Source organism: Gossypium raimondii, chromosome 13 (genome assembly GCF_025698545.1).
Source record: "Gossypium raimondii isolate GPD5lz chromosome 13, ASM2569854v1, whole genome shotgun sequence".
NCBI lineage: Eukaryota > Viridiplantae > Streptophyta > Magnoliopsida > Malvales > Malvaceae > Gossypium > Gossypium raimondii.
Window position 1 is genome coordinate 4,616,227 of NC_068577.1, and position 13,341 is coordinate 4,629,567.

A 13,341-nucleotide genomic window follows, 5' to 3' on the forward strand; every position below is an offset into this window, starting at 1 on the left:
AAGGAAAAGGCATTAAAAATCTGATTTGGTAAATGAAAAGGCAGGGAAAAGGCATTCAAAACCTTATAGTATAAGAAAATGACATTAAATGCGAGGAAAAGACATTAAGACATTAAATGCAAGGAAAATGCTATTGTCTAGTGTTAGAACCATAACCCATCTTTTTATTTTTTTTTCACTTTTTTAGTTTTTTTATGAAATTTTTTTCTTAAATTCATCAATGTCGCCCATGTGTTAGGTGGCATCATAAAAAAGTAGCTTTTTTTCACATTTTCAATTTTTTTTTGACTTTTTCAAATTTTTTTTATTGTTAGACTATTTTTAAAAAAGTTCACTGGTACCATCAATGTGTCAAGCGACACTCAAAATTATTATAGCAAACACTTCATTTTTATAATTAATTATTTTTTAATACTTTTTTTTATAGAAAAAAAACTCAACTTCTATAGTTGAGTGACTTAACTAAAACTCATTAATAGTTGGGTGACTACTTGTGTAGTTCACCATTAAATTTATAATATAATATTTAATTAATAATATATGGCTTAATATATCATTTGGTACTTGAGCTTGATAGTTTTTTCTAATGTGATCCCTATGGTATATTTGGTCCATCTGGTACTTGTATTTAACAAAGTTATATATTATGGTACTCAAAGGTGACAATGTTAACTTTTTGATATTTAATTCAAATTTTAGGATTGATTTAATGAAAGCTATTTGCTAATATTATAGGTTTGATTTTTTTCATGATTTTGCTAATAGAATAAATTTAGAGTTAATTATGAATTTGTTCAAATTTGTGTTTAATTTGTCAAATACAGTCTAATGGATGTACTTTAATTCAAGTTTTAAGGTTGATTTGATGAAGTTAATTGCTAATATTATTAGCTAAATATGTATTTTCATCAAATCAACTCAAAAATCCAAATTAAATACTAAAAATTAACATTGTAACCTTTGGGTACCAAACTATAACTTTTGTCAAAAGACAAATATTAGACTAGACTAAAAATACCACACTAAAAAATATCAAACTCGAGTATCAAATTATGTATTAACGATAATATATACGTGTTTTATTTTGAAAACATTTCATATATCATTAAATATTTTAAATTAAAATGCATATTATTTATATCAATAACAAAACTCTTTAATGAGTTTGAATCATGATTTCTAGTAACACTTTTAGTTTAATTTGGTAAGTTTGTGTCTAAATATTAATTTAGTAAAAAATAAAGTTTAATAATTGTAATATCTAATTGTATGAATGGTATTTAAATATTAATTAGGTAAAAAATAAATTTAAATAATTATAATAGTTAATACAAATTGAACATTTAACTTATTTTGTTTTTCCTAAATTTTGGTATTCAAGATTATCACAAATTTAAAATACATTGTTAAAAGTACGGGTCGTGCCTACTTTGAACATGTATATTTTATAAAATTATCTCGGACCCCTTATCAACAATTTTGACTTTGCCCCTGAAAGAAGGAGGGTGAATTGGTTTTGGGTGCGAATGATGTACAATCTAAGGATATTGATTATGATTTGTGTTTTGTGGGTGAAAGGGTGATTAACTTTGCAGCTATGGGACGTGTTTCAAGCCTAATATTGGGGAGGGCGGCTTGTATTTCATTCAAGTTTTTCATGTTCTTGATTTGAAGAGAACGTTGCCTTGGTTGTTCAACAACTGTCTTTTACTTATTCATCAGCTGGCTAAAGGGTAGAATCCTAAAGCTATTGATTTTTTATTTGTTGACTTGTGGGTGCAAGGTCACAATCTTCTGCTAAGTTTTGTCTCTCAAAGTTTGGCATATATTTTAGGTAATATAATGGGTAGCTTTTCGGATTATGATACTAGTAGTTAAAGGAACAATTTGAATAATTATATGCGTATTAGGGTTCATTTGGATATAAAAGAACCTCTTACAAGGAAGAAGTTACGTAAGTAAGGGTATAAGTTTATGTGTCTTTTAGTTATGAACGAGTGCTTAAACGAGTTTATAATCTCGTAAAAGAATCAAAGTGAACGTTTGATTCAAATATTTAAAAGGATTTTTATGTCGTCTACAATTCCAATTGGGGAGATGACTAATATTGACTATTAGAGCAATTAACTCCACAGATAGAGATATAAATGTACTCATTAGAAGAATGATACATTGGACTGGAGTCAAGTTGAATTAATTCTAGATCCGTTTGTGAATTAATTCACTTGTGACGTTTAGTGGCGAATCTAGGGGATTGGCAGCGGGCCCAACCCCCTTAAAATGAAAAATTTTTCATTTAGACCCCTTAAAAATTTAAATTAGTAATGGTAAAATTTCACTTTGGCCCCCAAAAATGATAAAAATTTGATTTAATCATTTAAAAATTATAAAGATATAGGCTATTAAAATGTTACAATTTTATTTTTTATTATCGTAAAAATATACAATTTAATTTTGGCCCCCCCCCAAAAATTTTTTTCTAGCTTTGCCCCTGGTGACCTTCATGGTGTGGTTTACCTAAATCTTGAGTTAGTCATTGACCATGTGTATGTAACTCATGTGCTTTGATATAAGTGAAGGCTTATGCTTTAAAAATGATCGAGCCCATAGCTAGTATGTTGGGTACATGACTTGTGTATGACATGGCTTTATTAGCAACAATGGAATTCATAGCTTGATTAAAGAGTTGACGATATCCTCTCATTGGCATTGTGTAGATTAATAATTATGAAACGTGGTCATAGGTTGCTTGTTCTTGAACGAGCAATTTATCACAGTCATTTGTTGACAATGATCACATTAACCATTAAGAAGATATAATGGTAATAGTGAGATAAAATAGGATTGTATTGAGTGAACGAATTTAATTCAATGGAATAAAGGATATCATATGAGAGTAACACACACATGACGAAGTCATTAGACAAAGCAGTTGGATGAATTACTTTCATAAAAAAGTATACAATAAGAAGTTTCCAATCATGGTACTTCTTGTGGACTGACTCAATGATTAAGTAAATTACGAATTATTGAAATGATGTTTTTGGACATAATTGCAATTACTAGAGCCTAATTACATATGTCCGATTGGTCCCTCCGCTAACTCAACAAAAACTCGATCGAACTGCATTTGAATCAAAAGGAAATATGAAAATAACACAATAAAGCTGAGCTTGTTATCTGAAAGTATGTCTTTCATACAAGGGACGAAAGGGGGACACAGTGGGGGAGAGGGACGGTGGGAGAGGAGAGGTTTGGGGGAGGATTTATTTTATTTTATATTAATATAAATTTATTTAATTAGATTTTATGATTTGAGGATTAAATTAAAATAATTTATAAATTTGGAAAGTTAAATTTATTAAATTATTTAGAATTAGAATCAAATTGATAGAATATGTAAGTATTGAATATTAAATGTGTTATTATACCAATTAAAAAAAGGTCTCATCATCACTTCCGTTTACCATTTACCTTAGAGTAACCAAAAAAAAATAAACGATCTAAAACATAAGTGATTAAATTGAAAATTTTCATAATTGAATGACCAAAATAAAAACACGAGACTAATTCCATAGTTTACCCAATTTTTTTTATTTCCCCACCACCCTCATGTGTGCGATATTTAATTTATAACCAAACCATTTAAAGCAAAGCTTAGTCTTATCTAATCAAATTAAAATTTGAACTTGTGTGATGGCTGCTAATTGGAATTTTCTCTTTGTTTTGAATTTTTCCTTCAAAATCTTTTCAATTAAAGCCATGGAAATTTAAATCTAGATTAGTTATTAAATGCAATAATTATTACGTAATTTTTTTTGACATGCTGTGTAGAATTATTCATAATTCTTCTGAGGATAATTTGTTTCAGCACACTCAAATCCATTTCCTCGTCCATTGACAACAATGTCCATATCAATCGAATTATTATATAAATCTTATTATGAGTTAGGTTAGCCGCCTCTATTTTAAAAATTAAAATAATTAAGTAATATATTTTTAAATCTCAGTTTATTATATATTTTGGAGACATAAAACATGTGATTAGATTTTTTTAATCATACAAAACCTGTGGATTTGATTACCCTTATTTTTTAATTATGAGATTTTAGTTTTCACACTTTTTATTTTTATTAAATATATATTCGAAGACAATTAGAATTGGTGTTGAATTTTTAATTAAATTTAATTATGTGTTTTTAATAGTATGTTAAATAGGGTAAAATTTAATAAAAACATACAAAAATAAATCTTTAACTTTAAATATTATTATCTAAACAAAAATATTAACCCATAGTCCCTCCCTAATTTTTAAATAAAAAGATAGTATGCTTCAACACACTCGAACCCACATCCTCCTACACTTACAATAATACCGATGTCAATTAAATTAAGACCCGATCAACTAATCTTAAGACTTTTTAAGTAAAATGTATTCATTTGAAGCCAACTGTGAAGAGGTTGAATACCAGTTTTGGTAATTAGTTTATAAATAAATCTGAATTAAGATAATATTTTATTTGGAATGTAAGATAATATTTTATATTTATATAATATCTATTTAATCCAATAGAGATATTTTTTAAAGAAAAGTACTGACGACCAGCCCGTCTTGATCCGTACGAATTAAATTTTAAACAATATTTTTAATTTCAACTTACTGAATTTTATTTAGTAATGTTCCCTTTTAACCAACCAAATTTCTCTGCCTCGTGTTTCATGTTTGTGCTTTTTTTTTTTTTAATCTCTCCTTTACTGTATAATTATATACTAACGATAAATTATTTTAAGGAATTTTTTATCATATTATTCATAACCTCTTTCTAATTATTTAATAATATTTTAGTAATTTTTCATATTATTAACACGTAATTTTGGTAATTTTTTATCTTAAATCCCAAACTTAAAACTTAAAACCTTGATCCTAAACTCGAATCCAAACTTCAAATCTTAAACCCTGAATCTTGAATTACAAACTCTGAATCTCGAATCATAAATCTTGAACTTGGGTTTCAAAATTCAAGGTTTATGGTTCGAGGTTCAAGGTTTTTGATTCAGTGTTTGGACAAGGACAAAGCCATGAAAAAATTTTAGGGTGGTCGAAATTAAATTGTCTATGTCTTTATAATTTTTAAATGACTAAATCAAATTATTATTATTTTTAGAGGGCAAAGTGTAATTTTACTTTTACTAATTTAATTTTTTAAAAATTTTAAAAGGTCAAAATGATAAAATTTTCAACTCCCCCTAAATTTTGACTCCGTGTTTGAGGTTTAGGGTACTAAATTTAAGATTTAGAGTTCAAGGTTTATAATTTATTAGTGTATAATTACGTAGTCCACATGTCAATAATTTATTGGAGGGGCACAATAAGAGGCACAAACATGAGGCAGGGGAATCTTGTTCCCCACTAACATGCCAATATTATGAAAGAAATCCCCCTACCTCGATAAAATTGATATGCTAGTCCCTTTAATTTGTTAGAATTTGATCATCGTATTTTATAAAAACTAAAAAGTTAGTCCAATTGGATAACACTGTTAAACATTGTTGCTAAATCGCTAACTGAAAAATTAGCAGTTACGTAATTTATATGTAAAGAATTAACAAAATTCAACAGTTCAACAATTTATGTGCTGCAAACTAGCAAAAATCAATAGTTCGTGTTCATTTATTTACCAACAGCTGGACTAGATTTTTAATTTTTGTAAACTAAAAGGACTAAATTATAATAAATTAAAGTAAAAGATCTAATCTATCAAATTCCATAAAGTAGAGGGGTGATGTTCAAAATTTGACTGCCAGTAGTGTTTATTTTATGTTTGCTTTGGATTCCGCTTTTAGTAAAAAGTCATTTTTATTAAAATAAAGAAAAAAAGTTTGATTTTATCATAATTTAATTTAAAAATAGTGTTGCTCCAAATAGAGTGGGTGAAAGTAGTTAAGTAACTATTAGGTGAATAATTTTTTTGGGCTTAATCCACTAATTACTATGAAAAAAAATATATATATATATATATTTTCTTTTTTAAGAATTGAACTGATAGTCAAATTGATCAAGCTCTAGTTTCTAATTTAATTTGTTTGTTCGGTTCAATCAAATAAAATATTAAAAAGTTTATAAATAAAAATTTAAAAATTTGAGAAAATTAGTTCAACCAGTTTGTATCAATCTGTAGATCAAGCGATTCAACCCCTATCTCCGAACTAATATCTCAATTAGTTCCCGTTCCAATCAGTTCAGTCAAGTTTTGAAAACACTTGTTTTGATCGATGGATTAACTTTTTTTATCCCATTAAGTTGAGCAAACATGCGGTGAAGCTTAAAAACAAAATGAATTGCTAGCGTCTCCACTTTGAGAGGACAAATTTTGAACATTACTGGTATTGTTAGATAATATAAAGAAGAAAAGAATAGAAAAAATAAATAAAGGGAGAAAAATAAAAGAATTAAAAAATATTCTTTAAAGTTTATATGGCTTGACAACTATTATTTAGTTGGTCTTTTTAACAGATATAACATTTTGATGCAAAATAAGTACCGAAGAATAGATTAATTGTTTGACTAACGAATGTACCAACTTGAAAAAAAAAGTAGTTTAAGTCCCATTCGTGACCAGAAAAAGTTTAGATAATAAGATAGGAAAACAAATATAGTTTAGATATTTGTGGATTAAGTCTAATTTTAATATATTTAATATAATGTAATTAATCCAATAGTGGTTTTGATTTTTATGTAAAGATTTAAAGTTAAAATTTGTTTTAAAAATTTATATAAATTATTAAAACAAAAATATTTTTATAATAATATTATTTATTTATTTAAATTAATATTTAATTGAGTTATAATATTTATAAAATTATAGATAGATGGCAGAAGATGGATACTACTCTTTGTGAGTTAAATAGTCAACCTTTGTGGATCAAATTGATTTAGATCTATTTTTTCAAAAATAAATAAATTTATTTAGTTAGAATTATTTCGAGATGGGGATTTTGGATTCAGATTTATCTAATTATTTTTATAGATTTTGAATACATATTTAAATATTGTAATTTGGACTCAAGTGGGACACTATGGATGGTCAGTCAATAACTTTAGTCCATACACATGGGACAGTTATGGAGTAACTGAATGTGACGTTGACTCTATTTACACCTACCATTATAAACAAAAATCATTGCTCGGGTTTGGGTAAAAATACGAGATTCAAAAATAGAATTGTTTAAGATTTAAAGTTTAAAGACAAGCTTTTATCAAGATTTTTTATCCAAGTCTCGCTCTGTTACATATATATATATATAAACAAAAAGAAAATATTTGGTAAACTACAAGTAGGGTCAAAAGATTGACAAATGTGTTATAAAGGTAAAATAAAATATTAAAAAAAAAGAGCAGTGAAAAGTTCTAACTCTATAAATAAGGTTGAGGTTTTATCATGTGTCAAAATCTTAACCTCGCTTGTGGAATAAAAACTTTTTACCGCTTGTGTACCAAATTATTGCCCTTAAATTTTTTAAGATTACTCGTGGAATAAAAAAGATGTATTGTACACATGTAAAATGAAAGGTGAGTATTTGGTACACTTACACTGACAATATACTTCTTATATTCCACGAACAATTTTAAAAAGTTGACACGTGTCTCTTTTTTAAATACTTTACTATATCTCGTAAAATAAATTATTAACAAAATAAATGTTAATTTACGTAAGTTTTGTAAGACATATTTGTGCCCTGAATTTGATTTTGAAAACTTGATTAAGATACTTTGATAATCTCGGTAGGGATGATAATAGGTAGTACAAGTTCAGGTATTCATAAATATTCGATTTTGATTTTGTGAGTTGGGAGATAATGGAATTTGAATATTTTAATTATTATTCATCATACATGTTAATGTTAATTCTTTAATTACTACTATCATATGGTTATTAATTGATATATTGATGGTGAATTTAAAAAAATCATTATGTGCCTTATTTATTTAGTTTTTATTTTGAAATATCAATTAACGACACCGCAATTTATTAAGTCCACTCGTAGAGTTAAAAAACTTCACTATATATAATGTTAGGTTAGATACAATGACTTTGTAGTCCACAAACACTTTCATACTATACTTCTTGATGACAACTACATATGTCTCATTATTTGGAAATTGTTGTCCTATGGCCAACTATTCTGATTCAAAATATGGCGCCAAACTATGATAAGGTATTATATATAGGTATTTCAGGAACTCAGATGCATGCAGAACATTGAGATCTATGCAAAGTATGTAGGTTGGAGGTTCGTTCTATATAACAATGCCACGAGTCGAATTGCCAAGCAAAAGGGTGCCTACATTATCATCATTGCCATCGCCTTCGTCGTTGATATCATTTGGAACCTTATTGAGGCTGAGGTCACTAAATTCCCCCTGGTGATTAAGAGCATCATCATTACCAGGTCTTTCTTCCCCATCTGCATGGGTATCAATCATTGATGGATGTATCAGTAAACAAGAATCTGAATTAAGATTATTATCCTAAATAGGAGCACTGTGTGGATTGCCACCCGAGGTCGATGCTTCTCTATAATCGCATGGTTCTACCCACCCAACATTCAAATCAAAGTCAAACTCATGTACAAAATATCGTCTATCCATAGACACTCTCGAAACCTTTATATATTGGTCATGAACTCCACACTGTTGATTTAATAGAGTGACATTGAGCAATATAGTGCGATCATAGTCTCCATGTCATCATCCTTTACAAGTTGCATCTCGCTATATTTGCACGAATTTGACGAAACTGAAAATTTGTAGAATAGTCTGGACAACTTCCTTCCACAATGTTGAGCGATTTTTTGCACCAATCTTTTCTTTGATTTCATCAAGTTTTATCCCCTTATTAAACATCATTCCTATTTGATGACATGATTCAAATATACAACCAACATCCGTATGGTGAATTACCCTATCGAAATAGATGTATACGAAGCCTATAAATAAAAATAAAAATATATATTAGTTGCTATTAAAACAATTTATACCATATTAAAAAAATAAAAAAAAATTGTATATCAAGCAAAATAAATCGCATGTCATATTAGAAATTATCATCACCATATAGTAAAATAAAAGAAACAACATCAACATCAATTAGAAACCAACATTATCAACTTAAACTTGATTTTTGAAATAAAAACAATTATTCTTGATCTTTAATATTGATTTCTAATAGTCGTAGAGACCTAAATTTAAGACTTTTGTATCTGTTTAGAACCTAAGATTTCTCCAAATTAGTTTTAACAACTCAATTTTCTCTCTCTCGATTTGTTTCAAAAATCCGAAACAACCAAAGTTGTGTTTTTTGCTGGGAAACAGGGTTATAATGCTAATTCAATGTTGTCAACAACGAAGGTGACACAATTCAAATTTTATTTGCTATATTTCCAAGTAGGCGTGCATGCGTGTAAAGGTAAAAAAAGTGGTGTCGCCACCTAATAAGACAACACCAACATTATTATACCACAATATACAATAAGGAAAATAGAAAATAAACGGGAAAATTAAATCTTTTGACGTCGCCAATTAGGATGGCGACACCAGTTAATTTTTTTTCTGTCGAAATCATTTAATAATGATGGGTGTACTTTCTGAGATGGTGTCACTTGACAACATGACGGCATCATATTTTATTATTTAAAATGATCCATTCTTGTAAAAATCTGTATTACACTCTATTTTTGTAATATGTTTTTCGCATTATTTGTGTAAAAATCCCGATTTAATGGGAATATAAAATTTGAAGAAATTTAGAGATTAAAATTTGACCTTAGTGGAGCAACCAGCGGAGGATCCCTAGAGTTTTTTATTTGCAGATATATGGGAACAAATGCAAAAAAAACCTTGTTGCCCATTCCATCTTGAATGAAAAAGAAATGATTGCTTAATCAAAATTAACATTAAAAAGGGTTTAAATATATAAAACAATTTTTTACTTATATATATATATATATATATCTAATTCGACGTTTCATAAATATAATAATTGAAAAGGTGTAAAAACTTTATATAATTTTAAATAGTAATAAAATGTTGTAAATACGGCTAAATTAATTATATATGTCAAAAAAACGTTACTTGATTAAATAAAACATTTTTTAAATTTAGAAAAATAATTTATTTTTAGAGGAAGAATATGAAAGCGCGTCTAAATGGGCGTATTTTCACTCTCTTCAAAATAATTTATTTCCTAAATTTTTTAAAAAATCGACATATATGACCAATTAACAAGCTTTCGGCATATTTGACTAATTTAGCCCTTTATATCACCAATCATTTGTTTGAAAATTAAGTTTGTATTATAATTAATATAAATAAAATAAAAAATTAAATTTATATTCTTAATATTTAAAAAAAGGTTTTAACTTATATTCTTAAAATATGTTTTCAAAACTAATATTTTTAATAAATCTGTTTGTAAACTAAATAGTTTTCAACTTTTAAAATTTTAAAACATGGGTTTAATTAAAATATTATCTTAAAACTATTTTTAAACAAATCTAGTGAAAAAATTGTAAAAATAAATATTATAAAATGATATACATATTAATAACATAGATATTTTCTATTAACTAAATTATCACCAACCAATTTAACTATAACATATAGTATAATGTATAAAAACTTACCATTATTTATTTATAAAGATAATATACAATTTTAAACATCTAGGTATCTGAATTTTTATAAATTTCTTTTGAAAGCTAACATTCATTTAATTAATAAAATTAATTTCTTAAACTTAGATTAAGTTACCTAATTAATTCTGAGATGCTCAAGTGTTCTCTTGACAATATGATCTAGTCAAGGCTCAACGTTTATGATACAATGTCATTATGATATAATGATTGTTACAGTGCGAACTGCAGTATTGAATTCATAGTTTTTGAAACAGAAGATCCATTGAAAGAGCATAGGGCTCATCTCATTGCTTACTATGAATGAAGAATAAACAAAATACTAATTAAGGGTGGGGTTGGATGGGCGGTGGGGGTGCGTTTAGCTTACTTTTTGTCCCATGCTATAATATCTAATCTTACCACCACCGCTACTTTTACACTAACTGTAGATAAACGAAATGCCCATCCAACCCTACCCTAGAGAAATTTTAAAAACTCATATTTCATAAAGAAAGTTCTCACAAAGTTTTTCTTCAAAACAACTTGACCCCTGAGAAGGATTTATAGTCTTCCTTCTCATATATTTTTAAATTTTTTTTTCCATCTATCAACTGTAGAATTAGACCATCCTGGCCCACAACCAAAGCCCACACTTGGCCCACTAGGACCTTGGTAATAGGGACTCCATAGAGGGAGTGCATAAGATTTTCCATAATTGAAATTTCCTTTATTAAAGTAAAAAACCTATTGATTATTATTTTTTGAATTATTATTCTAATTGTTTTATGGATATATTATTTTTCACTTACTATTCGTTTTTAATATATTATTTTTAATTAATAGCTTTAGCTTTTTATTTATTTATATTAAAATCCTTCAAAACTTAAAAAAAAATTACTATGCAATAATTTAATACATTTCAATTATTAAATAAAATAAATCCCTCGCATGGAAAAAAATTATTTGATGGACCCTCCCACCACATCATTCATGGTCCATTTCCAAATTTTTAATGACATTTCAGCAAATTTTTCATGTCATTGACACATAATTTTGATAATTTTTTTACCCTGAACCCCAAATTTGAATCTGAACTCAAACCTCGAACCCTAAACTCGAACTCAAACCACTTAGAGTTTAAAGTTTAAGGTTCGAGGTTTGGAGTTCGGGTTCGAATTCGAATTCAAGATTTCGAGTTCAAGGTCAGGGTTCGGGGTTCCGACTTTAAGATTCAAGGTTCATGATAAAAAAAAATTACCAAAATTATGTGTCAATGACATGAAAAAAATTACTAAAATATTATTAAATGATTAAAAATGAACCATGGATGATGTGGTGGAAAGAGTCTATCAAATAATTTATCTCGCATGGGACTCAAACTCAAACTAATATATAAATACTATTATTTAGCTCTCAATCGGATACCAACGCATTATTTGAGATCATGTTGATAAGGACTAAAAGTTGATTATTTTTACAAATTAATAGATATTATATTATTTTATATAAAATTATAAAACCAATTATCAAAAGAAAATTAAATACCTGTATTATTTGAGAGCAATTTGATAATGCAAGTGTCTGCCCACCTATTATCACATGAGTACTTGGACATTTCCATCCTTGAAAGTTATACGATCAATTAAATAAGTGCATAAAACATAGTAAAATCAGTAGAATTTCAACTTAACCATTTTTACTAAAATTTCATTCACAATTTACATAATTTTTTACAAAAATACTTATTATATAGATATTAACATAGAAAAAAAAGCCAACCTACAACATAAGTTTATTACAACGAAGAATAAAGCTCTAAATTGTTCAATCTAGGCGTCGGAATAGCAATCAAGGGCGTTGATTTCTCCAAAACAATCCCAAATTTTTCTGTAGTGTCTGGCTTTTGACCAATCGGAACTTCCCAATGAAACATGTGCAGCAACGAAGCCAAAGTATACATCAACATCCTCTCCCCAAGGTGAAGCCCTGCACATATTCGCCTACCAGACCCAAATGGAATATAATGAAACTTGTTCCCATAGAAATCCAGTTTATTAGCATCATCACCAATAAAGATTCTCCCAAAGTTGAGGATCCCTATGCATGGCCCAAGCATTCAAGAACAACTTGGCACCTTTTGGGATGGTATATCCACCCGCGGTGCATGTTTGGGCAGGACAACGAGGTAGCAACAATGGAGCCGATGGGTGCAATCTCAGTGTCTCCTTGGCGACTGCTTGCAGATAAGGTAGTTTGTGGATGTGGTGTTCTTCAACGGGGTTGTCATTACCGACTACTCGTGTCAACTCTTCCTGGGTTTTCTTCATTACTTCGGGGTGTAGCATTAGTTCCGCTATTGTCCACTCAAAAGCAGTGGAGGTTGTGCCGGAGCTCCCAATCACCATGTCCTGTTAATTGAACATATGCACTAAACTACTAAAAGGGGCGACTAACTACTCAAGTTTTGCGATGGGGTGATTAGAGGTGTTTCTGAGCAAAGTTTAGTATTAGATTAAGTATAATATTAATGTATTTTATATTTGTTTAAATTCAGTTCGGCTCAAGATATGAGCTTAAAATTTTGTTTATATTTGTAAATGATTAATCAAACACATTTTAGGATTGTACATATTAATTTTTTAAAATATATTATTTTTAATTTCACAT

The 13,341-nt window shown here is 28.1% G+C and overlaps 1 pseudogene; it reads right to left on the minus strand.

The window, feature by feature from the left end:
• Nucleotides 1-8,299: 8,299 nt before the first annotated feature.
• Nucleotides 8,300-13,079, minus strand: LOC105781185 (flavonoid 3',5'-hydroxylase CYP75B138-like; annotated as a pseudogene).
• Between the last annotated feature and the right edge of the window lie 262 nt (nt 13,080-13,341).